Consider the following 8,186-nt stretch of genomic DNA (forward strand, 5'->3'; position numbering starts at 1 on the left):
GGCTTAACCATTGTCCAACTGTTACAGCATTCTGTCTGCACCTCAGACACTGTCAGCATGGACATTCAGCCACTGATTCATGAGTATCTCTAATTAATTTAATCCACTGGCACAGCTCTTGTACAGGTTATCTAGGAGACTGGGCCATCTGAAGTGTCCAAGTTGAGATTAATTGACTTTAATTAGATTAATAAACCATTTTTGTTCTCAATCAGAGACTGGGGAGTAAGACACCAACATGTTAAATCACTTCTTCCACAAACAAATCCAGCTAATGCAATTACAGGATTCTCTGCAGCCTGTTTCCAAATGTTAGCCTATATGGTTTTATACGCTGAAACTGTTCAGTGTAGGCCTACACCCCAAATTGCAACGGTAACATTTAAACTTCAGTCTCCCTGCTGGTACATACATTTCAGTTGACAGGGACATTCCCTTGAAGAAATGTCTTTGTGAATGGGTTCTGTTTCGCTTTGGACCTGACCGGCCGGGTTGTACAAGAGACCTGACACATCGTGAGGAATAGCGCGGAAATCACCTAATCTCCTCCGTAAACACAGAATCCCTGTTTTACCCCTGAAAGAGGAAACGCCGTCTCTGAACATCCATGTTTCAGTGCGCTGTCCACTCTTTCATATGTCTGCGTGTGCTGTTCCTGGCAGGGCGCCAATTCCCTCTCCTCACCGCCGCGCGCTGAAGTTCCCCTGAACTACACAGTGTACACAGCTTCAACTTTCACCTGGGCTAACGAATTTAACTATTTCGTCATCGTATGTATAGTCATTCCATATCAAACGTCGTGTTTGGTTTTGTATAAAATTGTTTGGTATAAAACTGAGTATAGGCATGCGAATGTTTCTGAAACTCGAGTGTAGCCTATTTGCACCATCAGTGAGGCCACTGGCCTCAACATCATGCTGTAACGTTTGTCTCTCAACTGTATTTACAAGACTATTCCACCTTAATTTTTTGGCATTCGTGGATTGAATCCCGGAACATGAGCCCATTGTGTATTCATTCTCCCAGCTTCAATGTTTATTCGTGTCGTGCCAAATGTCTTCTCTGCAAGTAAAATGGCAGTTGCCCGGTATACCTTGCGTGTTTACGTTCCAGTGGATTTCTGTCAAGCCCAGACACACCAATGTTTCTTTTTTTTCACCGACCAGGGTTCTGTGTTATGACTGTGTTTCTATTTCCATTCTAAATATCAGAATACCAGGCGTTCGGCTGTTACCTCAAGTGTCCCATTGCGCAGCAATATTGTTCATCATCCGTTCAGAAGACACCGATCATCAGCCATCTCCGTAGGCCTACTCTGCATAGCAAAAAAATGAAATTATTCATTTAGGAGGTGCGGCTCTTGTCAAAACTTTTGTTTAACGAGAGATGTAGCTATCACGTAGATATGGATTTTGTAAATCAATATGGATGTGTGTTTCATGCAAATGTAGGCTGCGCGCAGTTTTCCAGAGGGGGAAATGTTTTGTGAACACGATCACACTTATTTTTCTATTTTAAAGATTTGCCCTGGTTCATAGGCTCTGAGCAACCTGTCATTCAGTGCTGTGTAAATTACCTGAGGGTATTGCAAGCCTGATGCTCCCCCTAAAAGCAGGCCCTAATAAATTACAGGTTTATTCTATACTATATAACTGTAATCAGAATCCGTCTTCACCAGGATTTTGGATCATTGGAGTTAATGTACATACATGTAATTCCGATCACTTTGAATTAGCTATCTCTACACCATACATTTGTCTCAGTTTATTAAAATGATTAAATCTGATATGTTGTCTGTGTCCTGCATCATCCGGTTATTCCAGTATCAAATCTGTTGTTGCCAGCGTCCTCTTCTATGCTGGGGAGGAAGCACAAAGAAGAAGGATGCTGCGACTAGATAGGCTGGTAAGGAAAGCTGGCTCTGTTGTGGGAGCCGAATTGGAGTGCATCACTTCGATATCAGACAAAAGGACCCTGAACAAACTGATCAACATCTTGGACAATAAATGTCATCCACTCCACAGCACTACAAAGCAGAAGAGCTTGATCAGCTGGAGACTTCGCTCACTGTCATGCACAACTGACAGACTGAGGTAGTCATGGGCCATTGAACTGTTTAATGCTTCACTTAAGGGTAGAGGAGAGATAGACTTCCCTATCTCTTCACCTCCATGTTTGTGCGTACTGTCCACTAGCCTACTGTTTTTACTGCTACACTGTTTACATGCTATATTAGCACACATGCACAACCCCTCCCTCCCTCCCACAGCCTGGATTGTGGCTGCACTTAATGCTTAATACCTTATACTTAATACTTGACCAATGGTTGTAACCCTATTATCTCAACCTTGTACTGATATAGTTTTTTTTTATATTACCTTGTCTACATTATACATTATTCTCTTATATGTCCATATTTATTTTATCCTGGTCTCTACACTTTATTCTTCAACTGTTGGACTTACTTATTTGCACCATCACTCACTCTCATAGAGCACCTTACAATGCACACTGAATTATAGGCTCAGTCCCTGCCCTGTCATGCTTGATCATCCTTAAGCACACTATGTGGATATTTTATTTAGTTTATATAGTATATTTAGTATTTTTTTTTATCTTCTACTGTCTCTATTGTACAGTGGAGTTTTTTATATATTACTTTTTCTGCTGTTTGTGCATGTTGTGTGATGTCTGTATGCTACTGAGACCTTGAATTTCCCCTTGGGGATCAATAAAGTATCTATCTATCTATCTATCTATCTATCTATCTACCTATCTATCTAAATAAAAGTAGTAGCCCATGAACTCTTCACAGGATTGGAGTTGCCATGGTCAGTCAGCGGTGTCACTGCATATCAACAGATCTGATGTAATTTCTGCCCTGCTGTGAAATGAAAGGTTTAAAAGTATGTCTCTCTCATCAATCTCTGTTCGGCTCAATCACGTACATTCACCGGGGACAGAAAGGCTGTCGCCACGCACAATAGACAGGAAATGGTGTGTCCCTGGGATGGAAAAACCCCACTTGTGCAGGTCCTTCCATCAACATCCAACAGTTTTCCATCACATGAGCACCTGCCCCGAGAGCCAGGAGGATTTTCCCCTCCCCAGTGAGCAACACACACTTTTGAACACAGAATCCTTCCCACAGTAAATGGCACAAATATGCTAAATTGTATTTTGCCCACAGTAATTCACACAGACATCACATAATAATTCAATTTAAATGATGACAGTAGGGGAACTGTGACAGACAGATGAGAGGAAACAGATTGACTTAAGCATTCACACTATGCTAATTACTTAAATAAACTTAGTCTTGTTTATCATATACTCCCAGAATATTTGACATGAAACACAATTCATATTGCTCAAACATGTCTTTTGAAATTGATTTATGGAAAATAAATGTAGATCAGAAGTGACAGCTGCATCTTGCCAACATCTGTTGAACACGTTACTGTAGGACAGAGGAATGGAGCCTTTCAACAATGAAAAGCATATTATGATGGAGCTTATGGTGGAATATGTTATGTTGCCACATCCATTATGTACCATAATTTAACAAACAGAAGTGCAAACCTGCATGAATGGCAAAGCCACACCAGGCTTTCATCCTTCTGTTTTCATATAAAATAAAGATACAACATGACATATGTGATGCAATAAATCATCGCTATTTTGAATGTCACACTTGTCCTCAGCACAGTCTCCAAACGTATAGCTAGAGACCCACATGCCTTCGCTTCCATGTTGCTCTTGAACATTTTTGGACTGGCTCCACACCTTCACTGACCCGGGCAACATTATTCGGTCCCACCGGTGCAGACAGGAACACACAGCGTATTAACAATTAATGTTCCCTATCGTTACTTCTAATGACCCAGCAAAGAAGAGGCCTGCCCGCAGCATTCGGAGCACTAGACCCCACCAGACGCGGACCATGCGAGGGCCAGATCCAGCATCCAGGAGCAGAGCTGGGGGGGGTGGACTGGTGCCCATGTGTCCTGACACAGTGAGCCCGACACAGAAAAGCAATGAGGGAGAGGTGAGGGTGGGAAGCCAAAAACATGTCAGCTCTCTTGTGAAAGTCAATAAATCACCCCTCTGCAGTTTTTTGTGGAGTGAAAACATTTTGTGGCCAGTAATGCATTGTTAACACAATGCTTTGGCTCAGGCTGTTGAGAGAGTCTCATTTTTTAGGATTGTTTTATGTCACTGTAATGATCTGCATGATGATGTTCTCTCGCAAGAGTCGACATATGAGCCAAAAGAGGAAACCATTTTCATATAATTTTGACACCCCAACTCAAGTCCAAACAAGTGTCTGGATCTGCTTATCACTGGATCTGCAAATACCATCTATGACAGAACAGATGCCATCTCAGACACTAAGAAGCAATATCTTGATGATGTGATCTTATCTCAGACAAAGAGGTGAGTGAGCTCTGGCGAGGCTGAAAGAACAATTTACCTGGTCATCAGAATCTTGCCAAGGCACACTGAACATGAACAGCTTTCATCTTAGACCAGGTTTGCCAACACCAGTCCCTATTTCTGTGTTGTGACTTACAACAAAAATGTTCAGTGAAACCAGGCTTTTCATTCCCTTGGTGCAGCAAGCACTGCTCAATCAAAAGGGTGTTGGTGAGCTACTGTAGAGCCGCTCGACACTGTTGTGAAGCAAATCCAAACAAAATACTCTTTACTGAAAGTTTCACAATGAAATTTGTGCTCTTTCCCTCTCTCTTCCTCCCTCCCTCCCTCCCTCCATCTCTCTCTCTCTATCTGTCTGTTCTTGGAAGTAGTTTGTGGTCAGGGAATCCACACAGAAAATATCACAAGAAAAGCAAAGGTATGAATCCTGAGCTGGAGAGGGGGTGGGTTGGGTGTGCTTTCAGAGCTATTAACACATTAGCACATGCCTGCAGGCCTGAGTCTCCGCGGGGAAACTGGCCCGCGGCCACGCAGGGTGGAAGTTATCCATCACCCTCTCTCATCTCCTCCCCACCAGCGCTGGAACACATCACGCTCCCTCTGAGCCTCCACACACGGCCTGCCAGCCCTCCCCTCTCCAGATCCAGCTCAGCTTTGAGTTACACAAGACTGTTAAAGAGAAGCAACTAATGATGACAGGTCAGTAAATACTTGATGCTAAGGTCTTTTATGTAATTTTTTTTACTAGATACTAATAAGATAAATGTTTTATTATCATGTTCTTGTAGACAATGTGGGCCTCCCTCCAGAAGTTACTGCTTATTCTCCCAGCCCTCTCTGCTCCTCAGCAGGTGGGGAATCTCTAGTATTACAGCCCCACAAACTCCCTCTATACAAATGCTACATTACAGCATCCAGGCCCACCAATGACTAACACAGTCTCATGGTAATCATACATCAAGAGTACTTCAGGCCAGGAGCAAGATAATCCTCTGCTGCAAGGCATATCATGTCAGTCATGTCATGTTCCCGTGCTCTTCAGATAAATTGTGCAATTTCTGGGGTCTGGGAGAGCAGTAATCTGCAGAGCTGAAGCCTGTATTGTAGGCTAGCACAGTGGTTTTCAAAGTGGGGGCCGCAAAGGGGTGCCAGGGGGGCCTCAGCAAGTTGGAAGGAAAAATAAAAGCAACAAATAAATACATTTGAAAAAATATACCTATTACTATGAGGGTTGTTTTCTACAATGCCATTATAATAATTTGACGCATATCTGAACATTAGATTTTCCTAGCCTGGGTGTTCCATGCTGCCTTGCGCGCGATTTGATTCACGCTGCTAAGGCAGCCTGGAAACTACCGCCCTAATTTTTGCCTCAGATAGGGAACCAATCACAGAACAAGGGGGAAAGCAAGACGATGATGAGCTATGCACAGACGCATTTGATAGACATCCGTGGCACCCAATAAACGGATCTGGGCATTTTTTTTCAAATACGAGAAAATTAACGTTTGGTTCCCAGACCACGTCTCATTGAGAAGTGGTGGCGCTAGCCAGGCTAATATTTTCCATCAATAGTAGAGTGATAGCTCTCATATAGCAGAAAGCCCCAAAATGCAATTTTTACACACTGTATGCTCCATTGCGAAGTGCTTGTGGCTAAAATAATTATTAGGATTAGCTTTATGTATTTTTAGATTTGCCATATTGTCGATAGGTTTAATAACACATCAAGGGGGTCCTTGGCCAGAACCTTGTGGTATTTGGGGGGCCTTGTTGTGGAAAAGTTTGGGAACCCCTGGGCTAGCATACAGAAGTCTTTGATAACACGAGCAGGCCAAAATAAACTGCACAGGAATGCAAAGTGCACATCTTGAGCTGTCTGAAGCACCTATGCTCAGTGTCAGATACTTTTCACCCAGAGAGAGGGAGAGAGAAGGAGAATACCTGAAAGAGTTCACTGGCAGGGTGACCATTTGGGAATGACTAAAAGGTTTGACCAGAACATTGGTAGTCACAAACAAATCAGGAAGTATAAACAAACAAACTTTCTCTCTCCCAAAAATAGCATAATTAGGAAACAATGCAGATGCTATCATCAGAAAGAAACTTTTCTATGGGCTTCAACACCATCAGAGTATATGGATTTCCTTTCTATCAAGTACAAAAAAGACATATACAACATAAACATGACACACACACACAGACATACACACACACACAGTGAAGCAGGAGTCATTCATGCCCATGTACAGCACATCAACACCCAAGAGCTTTTGTACAAGACCATACGTCACAAAAGCATGTAATTTCCCAGTGAACTATTCTGCATACAGTGTGCTTGCAGAGCTGGTATGCATGTTCAAATGTCATAGCACCATAGGAAGTCAATGAAAACAAGGCACTGACATGAGTGAATGAGGTAAGATGTCGAGGGATATAAATGAATCTAGTGAAGCACTTTTTCCTCCCCAGCAGTTCATCATCAGTGAGAGACTAATCTACCAAAGCCTTGTGAGAGCCCCTGGTAGTCCCCTAGCCACCGCAACACAAAAGCCAAAACACGAAGGGGACACAGACATCCCAACAAGGAAAGTTCTAGACTAATGATTCCTTCATTGGCGTTATGGATTACACTAATTCTGGCACACACATTAGGTTTCGCTAGGGAGTACAGGAGCTCTTGGTGCCTACACACACTCAGACATACTCGGACACACACACACACACACACACGCACACACACTCACACAGCCTTACACAAGGGATGAGGCTGGAGCTCTGGAAGATCCCCATCTATCACAGCCCTTTAGTGTGGTCCTCCTGGAGCCAAGGGGGGAGATGAATGCATCCGTTTGCAGTCAGACGGCATGCAGAGAAAACACAGTGACTTCCACCCAGGGAACATACATTCACACCGCCACACCACACAGAAGTGGGGCGGTGCCTGGTTTACACATGCAGTACAAAAAGTCTGCTTAAAGGGAAAAAAGGTTAGCTAATGGTAGTTAGTTAATTAGTTGGCAGTATAGTTGGTTAGTTAAATTATGACATAATATACATTTGTGAAAAATTGGGTGTTTTTGACATTGAATTCTTCCCTCAAAGGGAATATTTCTATTCTGTCTAACAAACAATGGAGAATATTGACTCGATATGACTCGATGTAGCTATCAAAATTCAACCAACTGGCAAGAGCCTGACTACAGGTTTATAACCACTACCAGACGCACTCATTCACACATGGCTCAGACCAGACCAGCTGCCACCTGGTGGCTGAACAACTCCCAAGCAACTCAAATTGAACTTGAATTAAACAAGACACTTCAAAATAACATAAGACAGATTACAGTCATATTGTGATGAAGTATGGACTAACAAGTAGTACATTTAATTTTTTCACTGCAGGACAGCTGCCAGACTGCTAAGAGACAGCATAAACTAGTCAATACTGTTAAAAAAATAGAATAGAAAGGCCTCACATGAAAACATTTACACAGCACTGCATAGGAAAAGAAAGAAGCAAGATAGGCGTATGTTAAGTTACAATATTATTTTAATAGCTCTTTGCCAAAATCCATACAAGAGTTCAACTACGTGGCTAAAAAGAATTATACTTTCATATAAAACCATTCCGATCATATTATCATAAGCTTAAATAAATGTCCTTGTTTTAAATATCAAACTAGCTGCAAAGAGAACACTGTCAACCTTCTACACTTCTGCTCACACGTTAAGACCTAGGGTATGTG

The sequence above is a fragment of the Alosa pseudoharengus genome, unplaced genomic scaffold (assembly GCF_046254945.1).
Source record: "Alosa pseudoharengus isolate Yale_2024_CS ecotype anadromous, Long Island Sound unplaced genomic scaffold, YU_APseudo_1.1 YU_APseudo_1.1_scf_6, whole genome shotgun sequence".
In the NCBI taxonomy this organism is placed as follows: domain Eukaryota; kingdom Metazoa; phylum Chordata; class Actinopteri; order Clupeiformes; family Clupeidae; genus Alosa; species Alosa pseudoharengus.